The following is a 14,780-nucleotide window of genomic DNA, read 5'->3' on the forward strand; positions in this document are numbered from 1 at the left end:
TTTCTCCTGGCGTGGCAGCCTTCCTGTCACGGGACATGTGATTCCGATGGAGCTCCTAAAGCAGCCCAGTAAATAAAGCTGAGCTAGTCCAGGGGTGCACGCGATGAAACAACACACAGAGGTTGGAGTGGAGGAAAAAAAAAGCGCGGATTCCAAAGGGTTTTTTCGCCCTTCTGCCTTTTAAAAAGCGTTTTTAAAATAGAAAACGGCGCAGAAAACATGTTTAAAAAAATGCTTTGCTGCACATTTTTCCCCCCCACCCGGGGATATGTAGTATTCACGGTTTAATTAAAAAAAAGTATGCAATTTAAAAATTGTCAGCTGGTTTAAGGCGTGTTTTGGGGTTTTGTGAAGTTATTGGGAAAGTGGTCTTTTTGTTAAACCCCCGGTATCCGGGGTCAATTGGGCCCATTCAATTTTTTGGCAAGGGGATTCTTGGGTTAACTTGGGGGGGGGGTTTGGGGGGGGTAGGGGGGGTGAGGGTTCCACTTTTTTGCTAAATTGAATTTTAGCAAAAACACTTTATTTCCTTCATTTTTGGTGAAATTTTTTCCGCAAAAATTTGGCCTTTTTTGCCTCATTCATGGGGTTTCAGGGGGTGTCTTTTTTATGAAAGGGGAAATTTTAAAAGGTTTCTTTGAGTTGGGTTTTCACGGGGCAGTTTTTATTTTGGGGGGGTTGGGAAACCCCCCCCCCACTGTAAAATAGGGCCCATGGTTAAAATTTTTTACATTCCCAAAAAATGGAAAAGATGAATTAATGTCCCCACCCTTGTTTGGGCCCCGGCCCTTTTAAAATTCAGCCCTTTTTTTTTCCCATGGCCCAAAACACCTTTTTTGGGAGTATTTGGTTTTTGTTTTTCTTTTATTCCAATAAAAAAGGATTTTTTGGCCCAAAAAATCCGGTTTTTTGGGTTTTTATTTGAGTTTCCAAAAATTCTAAAGCCAAATTTAAAACAGCAAAAGAGGTTTTTTAAACTTTAGGTTAATCGGTGATTTTAGGGTACTTTGCATATTCTTCCATAGTCGTTTCGCATAAAGGATATTGTGGATGTTTAAGGAGGGGCGGAGGGGAGGTATGTTTTATCTAAAGGGGTATTTCAGTAGTCAACAAAAAGACTTCAAGTACCTGACACAAAGGCATTGGCGTTCATTTTCTGGAGGTTTAAATTGGGGTCAAATTGACGCAGAGGATTAAGGTTACATTGGAGCATACCAAGAGGGTTAAGAAGACAGCTTTATATGTTAAGGTGTTTACTGTAGATTCTGGATAGGCAGGAAATGGTAGTGGATGCTGAATAACAGCGTAATTATAAAGTACAGTGTTGAATGTTTGAGCTCAAGGCTCAGAGGGCTTTGTTATCTTGTCCTCCGAAGCCCAAAACAAACAAGATTTATATGTGCAAGTTGGCTTTGCATGTGTTTTGGAAGGATTTGGAACTCAGCCACACTTTCATGTTAAGGTGATTTAACCACCAAGGGAGAATGTAATTCCTCCACTTATATTCAACAACCCCAAAAAAACAAGGGATTATGGGTAGAGGGAGATGCATGTAAGACAAATTAAAGTCTGGACAGATGTTTGTGTTCATCTACTACTTCATGTGCTTTTAAATGCGGAGAACTACAAGTAACGACACCAATCATAGACATTAAGAGTTCATGACACATCTAGGCTGCTGGTATTGGTACGTACAGCAGTGGTGGAAGAAGTATTCAGATCCTTAACTTAAGTAAGAGTAGCCTACTAATACCACACTGTAAAACACCCTGACGAAAAGTCCTGCTTAAAGGTCCCATATGATGACACTTAAACTCATATCTGTACCATTTATATCTGTCTATTAAACACTATTTCAATAGTTTTACCAACAAACAAAAAAAGAGTTGGTTGTTTTTCCTACACTTTTCTGGGAGCTTTTTTTCTTCCCCTACACAAACGCTTGGATTCGCTGCAGGATGGAATGTTCAGCCCACAACTAATTAATATTCAAGAGCAGAACGCTCTGATTGGCTATGCACAGATCTGCGTAGAAGGCGGCCTGGAATCTGATTGTGTTACTACAAACATGGCAGTGGGATCTGCAAGACCTTACCAGTTAGAGTCGGAATACTCACGTTCAGAGGATTCAGGCGAAGAGGACCAATTCATTTCTTTTAGAAGAGGTCAGCAGGACGTTTCAGAGTGGTAAGTTGAGTGTGTTTTCATTTTAGTAGGCTGTAACGCTTTAGACAAAGTCAGCAAGTTAGACAAAGTGTGTCTTCAGTGATGTGGCTATTCGGGGCTACGGCTAACGTTACATGGTGGCTGTGTATTTTGGGTCTGTAAGTATCATCAGGAAAATGCACTTAAAGTACTAAAAGTAAAAGTACTTTACATTTTAGAAACAGGAAAAGTACCAAACAGTTGTGTGTTTGATGGTCTAATTATTTCAGCTTAGTACTTAGTTGTAATCTACCACTGCTCTACAGTATATTGAGACTGAGGTTTTTTTTAATGGACGTCACGTTCAGCGTCACCGGAAGTGATGTAACGCTGGTAGCCCGTCCTGGAGCTCTGTATCGACAAATACAACCAGCAACTTCCACTCGCACTATAGACTTCTCACGTTATAGCGCTTTACTTAGTTTAACCCTCATGTTGTCCTTAGGTCAAATAGACCCGTTTTCAGTTAATGTTTTTTTCTTTGTCTCAAAAAATCATCGAAACAAGGTGAAAATGTCAACATTAAAAATATTATACATCAAAAAAAGCCCCCACAACATCGAAAAAGTGAGAAAAATGTTGGAAAAAGCAATAATGTTGAAAAAAAATGTTGTTGTTTTTTATGGTTGATGGTAAGAGACTACACAAGGGTTAAAATACTTCTAATGAAGATATGTGGGCTATTGGTGATGTTGCATTGATCCATTTGAGGGAGGGGGGGATACATTTTTGGATACAAATAGTAATAAAGGTAGGGATATGTAGACCAGAAAGGGGAAAATCCCCCGCATTCCCCCCCCCAAATCACACCCAAATACACATCATGCACATTCACACTGATTTAAAGAACACATTAATCTGACAAAAAAACAAATTCCAGACGTAGTAGCAACAGGTTAGAGGTTGAAAAATTTGACTAGAAAAGCTAAATTAAGAGCAAATAGTACCCCCAAATTTAACACACAACATATGACATATGATATAAATAAACTACTTTAAAGTAGATTTTCTTTTGGGATAAATGACGTGGTATCAGATCGGTGCATGAACTCCAGTACTTGCCGATACTGATACCAGCATTTCAGGCGGTATGGGAGACTTTATCTCTAGATCTGGTATTCATCGGATGGAGGAAGGATCGGGATCCGGGTCCCGTCCAAGGCGCTGTACACTGGTGGCACAAGGTGCGTAGTGGAGTCCCGGTGCGCTTTAGCCTGGGCCTCAGCCACGTCGGGTGGTGATGGCCAGATGAAGCTTCATGAAGCAGTGTCTTTATTTTCTGAGCCCACTAGGATGGCGCTCTTGTTTTAGGAGAAAGGCCTAAGGCGTTGCAATTCAGTATATTCTCAGCTAATGAAACAGAGTGCGCCATCTAGTGGGCTCAGAAAATAAAGACACTGGTTCACAAAGCTTCATTTGGCCATCACTAACGTTGGGTACGTTTACAGATTGGCAGCGGTGGACGGGTGTCTCGCTGACACTAAATGTCTCTGCCACAAGCCTGTAGTCTGCACACGTGGCCAACTTGTACAATGCTACCTCTCTCCAAATAATATCCCCAACTTTAACACAAAAAATGATTAAAATTGTGCAAAAACAATCAAGACACAACAGAGAAACAAGTGTGTGACCCTCTTCCAGTATAGATAGATAGGTAGATAGATATAGATAGATAGATAGATAGATAGATAGATAGTAGATAGATAGATAGATAGATAGATGGAGCCTTTGTTATTAGACTCATGGTCCATAAAAAACAACAACAACAACAACAACAACAACGGAAAGATACAGATACACAAGACAGACACCAATTAAATAAGACAGCTATACCAGTAATCCCATTAGGGTGACTGGTATCAAGTATAGTTCTCACTTGGTGCTGTTTAAAAGCGAGGAGCTTCAGAATATAGAGAGAAAGTATTTTAATTTTCTATTCCAAATGATCAATATTAGCACCAGATTCAACATGATAAGTGGCTGCCTGAGGCTGACTTATTCTTTATCCTTCACTGTGTTGTCATATCCCTTAATATGAACATTTGCGCTATATACTGTGGACGATTTCAGTGCTTTTACATGGAGAGCAGCGTATGTTAAATAATGAGTGATGTGACTGTGAAGCAGACTGATGCACGTTCTTTGTCCAGAAATTGTACATTTTATGGCAACAACCAGAGCCAAATTTAATTTCAATCCTTAATGGATGCTTGATAAATTCAGCACGGACTCTCAGATCCAACTGATTGTCCAGCAGAAACAGCAAAAAAAACAACAACAACAACAACAACAACAACCTAATAACCTATTTTAATGAATTTGACTAACATCTCGTTTCTTTGACTCTGCAGACCCAGAAGGAGGTGCAGGCTCGTCGCTGCGAGGCCTCTACATGACAAGGATAGAAATATGTTTTAATGAGCCTGAGTCCACAGGCGACAGAGTGCTTTTTGAATTTGAGACCAAGGCTGTGAGACTTTGTGAGACTTTGAAAATGCATAGAAATTAGGTAATATGGTCCTAAGACAGAAAGAGGTGGGAAAAATAATTCAGGTGAGAAGAAAAACCCTTAAAGCTGTTGTGAAAACATCATCAGGAAGCTATCAACCCTACAGGTTGTTCATTGCCCCCACAATATTCTTTCAATTTTTTATATTTTTAATTCATACTATTTATTGATCCCAAGTGGGGAAATTACAATTTTACACTCTGTTTTTGTTGTTGTTGTAAGTAATCACTACACACAAGCCTGAAATACACACACAACACATGCCCAGAACCTATTCATGCACTAATGGAGAGATGTCAGAGTGGGGGGGGGGGGGCTGCCAGTGCTGAACCAGCGCCCTGAGCGGTTTGCGGGGGTGCCTTCATCAAGAGCCCAGGAGGTGAAGTGGCAATTCTCCAGCTACCAATCAACACTCCGTACAGGGACTTAAACCAGCAACCCTTTGGTTCCCAACCCAACACCTTACGGACTGAGCTTGAACAAAACCCCCAAAACTACCGCAAACCCCAAACAACACCCCCGTAACAACAAAATGACAAATTTTGTGCCATGGTGGCTGTCGAGTATAGTCCGGCATGGGGGCTATCAGGGTGGTGTTTGGTGTCTTTTGCCCCCAACGTCTCCTTCCAGGCAATTGTTATGTTAAGGTTAAGGTTAGAGTTAGTTGACTGGAAGGCGACGTTGGAGTGTCAGTGTCTTGTGCTCAAGGTGTCCGTGGTGTGCTCGGATTTCCCAGTCAGGGGAATGCTGCCATATTTCCCCATTCTGTCCAAATTTAGCCCAGCGACTCTTTTTCTGAAGTCTGTCATTATCATCCATTCAAAAGAAATTAGCAGAAATTGAGGCAATTACACAGTAAGGCCTCTCTTTTAGCTCATCACATAAAGGACAATAGAGAATGAAATGAGACTCATTTTCAATTTCCATTAAATCACAGAGCAGACAAGGACCCTCCTCATCATTTATCCACCCTGCAACTGATTCTGTTCATTCGACTTGATCATTTTGCGACCGAATTCTACAATGATGAACATTCGTACAATGCCCTGACCGTTTGAGTGTCTCTCTGGTCTAATGAGATCACACTCCTGTGATATTTGCTCGTGAATTACGATTATCATCAAATATGCTGCGGAGGTTTATTCTTGGGAAGAATATTCTCCTCAGTGACTCTAGTCATGTTTCCATGAATGTATTTTTTTGTGCATTTTGAAGTATCGCATTAGAAATTGATGGAAAAAAACGTCCTCAAATTTGCATTGAGGTGGTTTTTGCCTTTTTCCAGAAAAAAAAGAGATAATGCGCAAGATGGATACAGCTTTGCCGAATGAGTTGTGATGCAATCACAATATACACAATAAATCACAATAATATCCTGTTTGACAGTGCACCATGAAAGAACATAAATAAACTACTTTAAAGTAGATGTTCTTTTGGGCTAAATGACGTGGTAGCAGATAGGTGCATAAACTCCAGTATGGGCGGTATGGGAGACTTTTCCGATATTGGTATCGGTATCGGAACATCTCTAGATCTGGTATTCATCGGATGGAGGAAGGATCGGGATCCGGGTCCCGTCCAGTGCGCTGTACACTTGTAGAACAAGGTGCGTGGTGGAGTTATGCGCTATCACCTGTGTCTCAGCCACGTCGGGTAGTGATGGCCAAATGAAGCTTCGTGAAGCAGTGTGTTTATTTATTTTTGAGCCACTAGATGGCGCTCTTGGTTTTAAGAGAAAAGGCCTAAGGCATTGCAATTTTTGCAGGAATTGCAGTATATTCTCAACCAATTGTTGAACAGAGAGTGTTATCTAGGGGGCTCCGAAAATAAAGACCCTGGTTCTCCAAGCTTCAGTTCTCCATCACTAACGTCTGGTACATTTACAAATTGGTTCAACAGCTTGAATGGTATGGCCCTGTACACCGCGTATCCACCAAATGTCTCTGCCACAACTCTGGATTCTGCACACGTGGCCAACTCTCCGTTTAGAGTCTGAACTCTTTGATTTAGCAAGCCGGGTTGCAATCTGCAACCAAGCGTAACGTCAACTTGTGACAAAACTATGCTTTGCATTGTCTAGTTTATTACTTTATTTTTTTTCTTTTTCAAAAAGTTCTCTTAAAATTCGCTTGACAATTAGATGGACGCCTGACTACTGTTATCTACTCTGCATTTTTATTTAATGTCACTTTATAATCACATACTTTTGGTTCAGGGGCTGTTTTCCATACTTTAGGACGAGGCTCCCTTATTTCCAATAAAGGGAAATCTTAAATCTGTAGTGCGTAGTTTCTGTCTCCCCCAATATAAAGAAATACTTTTTTATTCCCAGGGATAGGGCTCGGATGCTGGAACATAGCTACTTTTAACCTTGGTCATATACGTCTACCTGCAGTCTGTCTGAAGGTGAAATGGTGACCTGGGTTGGTAAACTTCCAGCCACTGTGTCTTTTAACCCTTGTGTTGTCCTCCAGGGTCAAAAAGAGAATGCCTTATTTATTTTTTTACCCTTTTTTTTTTTACATTTTCAACATATTTTTTTTTTATTTCACTAACACCACCTTACTACAACTAGTTTTACACTACTTTTTGGAATCCATGGTCAATAACCCTCATTTGTGTAGAATTACACGTAATATTTGAGGTAATAAAGCAGAAATTATGAATTATTTTGACTAATAGTTAAGATCAGAGGAACGTATGAGTTTGGTCAGGATGCTGATTTAAAACCATTTCAATCCTCACCCGAAATTCAATGAAAGTCCTTTTTTTATTGGTTATTCAGATAAAACGAATGCCATATTTCTGATATAGACATTTACATTAACAAATAACCCTTAACTGTTTACTGTTAATATAAGATCTGGGTCTCTGGCTGTATATTACACTTCATTACTCCGCCTGTCTAAGCTCCAAAGGCCAGATTTGATTATCTGCCAACCGGCCACACGCCGATAAACACCGACACGTGCCTCGCTCAGTAATACACACAAATACGTTTAAATATGTAGTGATCCTCAGCCATGTGTGTGATAGCTCTCTAGTGATATATGTGGAGCATTCTGCTGATGGAGCCCACTGCAATCTCACAACTGTCTGCTTCCACATATTTATTATCAGCCAACAGCCCCCTCCATACACACACTGTCTGCACATGTATGCACATTTCAACATAACTAATGCACACTGTGGTGTACATGTGCTGTAGCCAATATTTCACTCCCTGCATGCTTGCCAATTTTCATTAATCAGATAGATTTTAAAGGATTTCATCACCCACATCGCTGCAAAGCTGTGTTGTAGTTTGAGTCAGAGTCGAGTCTCGAGTCCAAGTTGAGTCGTCAAGGTTGAGTCTGTTGAAATATACTAATAAAAGAGAGTCTGCATTAAACCAAAATCGCGCCACTGTCACGATATATATATTATATATATATATATATATATATATATATATATAGAGAGAGAGAGAGAGAGAGAGAGAGAGAGAGTAACCTATTTCGTTAGAAACTCCAACGTCTGAGTCCTTTTTCCATTTCATTTGATATATCCTTGAGTCCGAGTCCAAGTACAAGTCATCAGTCTGACTCAAGTCACGAGTTCAGAGAATAAAGACTCGAGTAGGACTCGAGTCCGAGTCCAGGACTTGAGTACTCCATCACTGTGCAAAGCACTGGGAGACTTGGTTTTTTGCTAAAACAAATACCACATGAATGCTAATACTGCCCCCTGTGGGTCATCTGTCGGTCTATTTTTAGACTGTAGCGGGAACGTGGCAGACCGTCCCACCTAGAAAACAAATTATATATTATATATATATATATATATATATATATATATATATATATATATATATAGGGGCATTTAGGGTGATTGTACAAGCAGCTCATAGAAAATATTTGTTGTTACTTGGCGTCCTCTTGTGGTCAAAATGTTCATTAATTAAATTAAATTGTATAAATTGGAATCTGATGAAACAATAACATGGACTTTATTATCTCAGGAAAGGGAATTGAAAGATATATATGCAAACAAATGTACAAACACAAAAATATTGACAAAATAAAGTTGAAGAACACGCCATTATTTCATTTTATCACTTGCAAACGTTCCTGGTGTGTAGCGACATAGAAAACGCCACGCAGCCGCCACACATCAGAAACGCCACGCAGCCGCCACACATCAGAAACGCCACGCAGCCGCCACACATCGGACACACAACAGAAACGCCACGCAGCCGCCACACATCAGAAACACCACGTAGCCAACACACATCAGAAACACCACGCAGCCGCCACACATCGGACACACAACAGAAACGCCACGCTCACGCCACGCAGGTGGTGTGCAGGGGGCCTGAGACTGCCAGTATATGCGCGAGGAGGCAGGGTGGGGTCGTGGATATGACAAACCTGGACCCGAGAGACTGGGGCTAATGTTTGGTTTGAAAATAAAAGTAAACAGCGAGTTTTTAACAAATGTCACGTGCGTAACGGAAGTGAAGTCTGATTTGAACCCAGACTCAGAACTTTTTCTAAACTCTAAATACAATATTGTTCTATGAAAAGGGGGGGGGGGGCTCTTTCACTACATACATACTCAATGTGTACTTCTGATGTGTCACTGCTTAACTGGCAGGTATTTTGTAACCTAAAATGTCAACATACATTCTAATAAACGTGTTTTATCTCAACTCTATGCCAAAGTCAACAGATTCAGAGAGGGCACGTACGCTCTGGAATTTGTAGTCCTGAAAAAGTATTCCCTTACTCACGGCATAAAATGGCCTCAAGGGCCACTCTTAAAGGCCAACATCACATTATTCTTCAGTCTGTTGTAGTAAATGATCAATCTCAGTCAAAGAATTGAACTATTTACTAAGTGATCATTAACCCAACAGAGAGGACATGTTAGGTAGGGGGGGTAGTTTTTTATTACAGAAAAATGCTTTGCACATCTATAACGTGATACAAGTGCATCACAGGAGGATAAGTAGGTCAAAAGTTGCAAAGAAACTCCTGCACTGTCTAACTTGCAAAAAATAAATGGCAACGTTACCAGACCATCATCAGGCAAAATTAATGAAGGGTGTTTCTTTGCAACTTTTGAAAGTAAAAAAAAAGAAGAAAAAAGTGTCCTAACATGAAACCAACAACTTAGCAAATGTAAATCAGCCTGTTTGTGAGAAAAACACATTGACGATAGGCTTACTAGTTTATAAGTAAAGTAGTCTCTAAGGTAACCATCCACAGATCCAGTAAGGATTCAACGGGCCACATGGGTGTTTAATGTTAAAAAATCATGCCAACATTATTAATATTTTAATGTCTTAATTTTTCGGCACTAAAACAATATGTATGAAGGCTTTAGGCCGCCCTACATGTTTTTATAGGCTCAATTTAATTTGAATCTTCATTTGATACAATATGTAGTAGGGGGTCCCTGCAGCGCCCCGCTACGCCATGAAACTGGAACTACTATTTCAAGTCATAGTGCCATCATCTTTATTGTGAGTATAATTGCCACTTTTCATCACACCCCCATCACACCCCCCCCCCCCCAACCACCACCGCCAGGCTCCGCCTACCAAGACCCTGGGTCTGTCCCCGGTTTCTCCCTAAAAGGAAGTTTTTCCACGCCACTGTTGCACTAAACACCTGCTCTTAGGGGATTTATTGGAACTGTTGGTTCTTTGTAAATTATACAGTGTGAACTAGACCTACGTTATCTGTCAAATGGCTTGAGATAACTCATTATTTGATCCTATAAATACAAAAGAATTAAATTGATATGTATCTCTTTCAGTTAAGTGGTCCTTGGTTTGAAAAACGTTGAAGACCCCTGTATTAGACGGTCAAAAGCTAAAAGCGAAGCTGCAGAGCATTCACATTCTGGGGGTGGGGTGGGGGGGGTCAGTAGCTCAGTCCGTAAGGAGTTGGGTTGGGAACCGGAGGGTTCAAGTCCCAGTGAGGACCTGAGTATAGAGTGTGGATTGATAGCTGGAGAGATGTTTTGCAAAGTGAGGCCGTTATTGGAACATTAAAGTAAATTCAGGACAAACAGAGATTTTGAAAGTGAGGAGCTTTTTGGAATGTTTGGAAGGTGGCTGTAGGCTAAAAGTAGGGCTAGGCAATAGTTTGTCAACAAGGTACTATTTGTGTGGTGTGTGTGTGTGTGTGTGTGTGTGTGTGTGTGTGCATTTGTACATCTGTGTGTGTCTGTATGTGTGTGTGTTTGTGATGTGCTTATGTAAAACAAGGTTGCTGCTGCAGCCTCCAGCAGGTCGTTTGAGGGTGAGCATCCTTAATGTGGAGTGACAGTAGTAAAAGAGAATGGGGTGCCTGTCCTGTGGCGTGTGTGTGTGTGTGGTGTGTGTGTGTGTGTGTGTGGTGTGTGTGTTGGTGTGTGGTGTGTTGGAGGGGTATGTGTTGACTCTGCGATGTTGGCTGCGAGGTTTGAAAGAAGCCTTTTTGATGAAGAGAAAAGAAAAAAAGGAAGTGGAACAAAGTTTAGTTTTGCCTCCGCGGTGGTTTGTCGAGCTGTTCGTGATGGGAGGTTAAGTACAAGAAAACCGTCGCTCCTATCCCGGCGTTTACACGCACAATGGAGCCCAAACAAGACTGCAAATTGGACATTTAAAAGTTTGTGGTTAGTGGAGAGAGTGAGACTGCAGGCGGATGTCTTTTCAACCATTCTGTACTTCTGCATTGAAAGCCTGGTTTTAGAGGAACTTTATTTTTCGTTTAACAAATGATGAATATTCTTGTAATATTTGAGGATTTGGTGCTGTAGTTGCTACTCTTCACCGTTTGGGTGATATCCTAAACATACAGGTTTTAATTCAGTGTTACCAAACTGGGGTGTTCTTAATTCAAACTAGCGCCCGACCGATAAAGGATTTTTAATCCAATACCTATACACATATTTGGTTATTTAAAAATTCAATATGCCAATATATCGGCCGATATATATTTTTTTAAATAAATCCAGAAATGAGTAACAAAACATAAACAGATTTCCCTAACATTAGTTATTTGTAGTTATTTGAATTCTCACTAAAATAATATGATAATAATTTGTTTTATTGTCACAACAGAAAATCTAAATATATACAAGGTCTGATAAATAAAATGTATGAAAATACAAACTTAAGATATGAAACTTAGAGTCCTTTGAGCAAAAACTCGTTGACAAAAAAAAAATCTGTGTTGCCAACAGGGACGTTGTAGAGCGTCCTCTGGTGGACAGACTATGCAACGCCATCACTAACAGGGACGTTGTAGAGCGTCCTCTGGTGGACAGACTATGCAACGCCATCACTAACAGGGACGTTGTAGAGCGTCCTCTGGTGGACAGACATGCAACGCCATCACTAACAGGGACGTTGTAGAGGTCCTCTGGTGGACAGACTATGCAACGCCATCACTAACAGGGACGTTGTAGAGCGTCCTCTGGTGGACAGACTATGCAACGCCATCACTAACAGGGACGTTGTAGAGCGTCCTCTGGTGGACAGACTATGCAACGCCATCACTAACAGGGACGTTGTAGAGCGTCCTCTGGTGGACAGACTATGCAACGCCATCACTAACAGGGACGTTGTAGAGCGTCCTCTGGTGGACAGACTATGCAACGCCATCACTAACAGGGACGTTGTGGAGCGTTTTTTTTTTATTTTTTATATTCATTCATCAGAATAATTTATTCATGACAAAGCTAACCGAACTAAGTAGGAGGGGTGTTAGTGTGGGGGTGCTGTTTCAGAGATGAAAGTTCTGGCAAGAAACTACTCAAAACTGATGAATAATGAAGGGAAAACACGGATTCTTAAAGTCTTTAGGCTACTTGGAGATGAATTCTGATTGCTACTCTTTGTTTTCTACAAATACAACCAATAAGAAAACGTTAACCTCTCTCCCTTTCAGCAAGATGTACTGCATCTGACAGCAGCTTGGCTCGCTTTCTCTCCAGTGACGTCGCTTCACCCCCCCCCCCCCCCACTCTTTGCTTCATTTCTCTTTCCTCTCCAAGCTTCCTTCCTTTAGTACTCTACTCTCTCTCTCTCTCTCTCTCTCCCCCTCGCTCTCTCTCTCTCTCTCTCATCTTTCACCTTGCCCCGAGTATCACCAGGATAAAAAATAAATCAAATAAGTTAGCTTGGCTCCTGTGGGTTGTGTTCTTGTGTGTTGTGGGTGTGTGTGTCGTGTGTGTGGTGTGTGTGGTGTGTGTGTGTGTGTGTGTGTTGTGGGGTGTGTGTGTGTGTGTGTGTGTGTGTGTGTGTGTGTGTGTGTCTGTGTGTGTGTTTGTAGCTGTCTTCAGATGTGCTTCCTCGCTGACACCCAGGCCCACAGGCACACCGAGTCCAACCTTGGACCTGACATCTGAATAGCGATCGAGTGCCAGACCTGAGCGCTTCGAGACAAACTGTGGTGATGTCTGGCTTGTCACAACTTCTGATGGCACGACTCGGAGGGGAAAGCAAAGCTAAAAAGTAGATGTTTGCAGTCAGAGTTGTACAAAACAGTTTGGGCTTTCATTTAAGAAACCTTAAAAGAACAGCCAGCGCATGTTAATATATAATAATCTACAGAGTTGATAATGCGATATTACAGGAAGGCAAGGGCGTAGGTTAGTCCTTCCCCATACAACTCTGAGCAACATAACACTAAAAGAAATACTTTTTCTCCAGTATTGTTCAAAACTTTCTGCATATTCAAAACATCACACATTTTGGATCCCCCCCCCCCCCCCAAAAGCCTATGCAAAAGGTTCAATTTTAAACAGAAAACACTACACAAATGGTTCATCCTCTGGGGAGCTTGAATGTGCTCAGTCAATTTCATGGCAACTGGTCCCGTTAGAGCATATCAGGTGCTTGACAAAAATAACAGGATTCATAGTTTGGGAGGCATAAATATTCAAAGCAAATTTCATGGACATCTTGGCCAAAAGAAGCCAAACTATTTGTGTGTTAGATGGATGCACATGCAGACTAAAGAAAATGCCTAACCCTTTTCTTTAAAAGTAACTCAACATGAAGCCGAAAATGTGTTTCACTGCAGAATCCCTTCCAAATAGAAATGAGTCCAAGCAGGGTGGAAGACGTGCATGGCGAAAGACACGTCTGTAAATCACTTAATGTTATTTTGTGATCGCACAACCCGCCTGCGAAATGACTCTGATCAGACTTTGATCTATTCGTTCCAATACCATCTGGAAACTCAGTGACGAGTGACTACAGTGTTTAATGAATTCACATTTCAAAAACAAAAACGTGTATAATCTCTTACATATTGTGCCCAGTGGTGGAATGGAACTAAGTACATTTACTCAAGTTCTGTACTTCAGTCCAAATTTGAGGTTCTTGTACTGTACTTGAGTCTTTTCTTTTCATGCCACTTTCTCCTTCTACTCTGCTACATTTCAGAGAAAAATATTGTACATTATGAAAAATGTTTTATTATTATTATTAGTAGTAGTTAACCCTCATGTCTTCCTGTCAAAATTGAAAATCAACACTTTTGTTGACGATTTTAATCAAGGTTTTTCTTACTTTGTTGTCCCTTTTTTCAACACTTGTTTCAATGTTTGTTGTACCCTACGTATAACACTAACTTATTAACTTTAGTTTTACAGTTAATTTTGGAATTTATGGTCAATAAACCTCATTTATAGAAAATTATACCTAATGTTTGAGTTAGACAAGCAGAAATTAGGAAATATTTAGACTAAAATTAAAGGAATGGATGTTGATGGATAATCACAGACTGGAATATGTCAACTTTTACTCAATACTATTTCAAAACCACTTCAATTCTTTTTACAAATGCTATAAAATTGAATAAGACGCCCCAAAATTAATGAAAGTAGAGATTTGTACTTGCCAAAGAGCGTTGTGTGGAATCAATCATGTTATTTTGGGGAATTAAAAAGAACACTGATATAGGAAAACGGGTCAATTTGTTCCGAGGACAACATGAGGGTTAAACTAGCCAACAATGTAACAGCCTACAAGTCCAGCTGAAAAAATTAGACCATCAAAACACACAACTGTTGTGTTCAAGTTTCT

The 14,780-nt window shown here is 40.6% G+C and overlaps 2 long non-coding RNA genes across 3 annotated transcripts; both read right to left on the reverse strand.

Moving 5' to 3' along the window:
• Positions 1-484: 484 nt before the first annotated feature.
• LOC116697171 (uncharacterized) lies at positions 485-14,152 on the reverse strand. The gene is made up of 3 exons (XR_004333944.1): positions 14,002-14,152; positions 9,130-9,137; positions 485-496 (listed from the first exon to the last, which is right to left on the reverse strand). It is a non-coding gene; the product is annotated as an uncharacterized LOC116697171 (long non-coding RNA).
• LOC116697170 (uncharacterized) lies at positions 3,188-7,046 on the reverse strand. 2 transcript variants are annotated; one of them, XR_004333943.1, is made up of 2 exons: positions 7,033-7,046; positions 3,188-3,303 (listed from the first exon to the last, which is right to left on the reverse strand). It is a non-coding gene; the product is annotated as an uncharacterized LOC116697170 (long non-coding RNA). The 2 variants fall into 2 exon arrangements; XR_004333942.1 differs by lacking the exon at positions 7,033-7,046 and adding an exon at positions 6,210-6,247.
• Positions 14,153-14,780: the final 628 nt, after the last annotated feature.

The sequence above is a fragment of the Etheostoma spectabile genome, chromosome 10, assembly GCF_008692095.1.
Source record: "Etheostoma spectabile isolate EspeVRDwgs_2016 chromosome 10, UIUC_Espe_1.0, whole genome shotgun sequence".
Taxonomy (NCBI): Eukaryota; Metazoa; Chordata; class Actinopteri; order Perciformes; family Percidae; genus Etheostoma; species Etheostoma spectabile.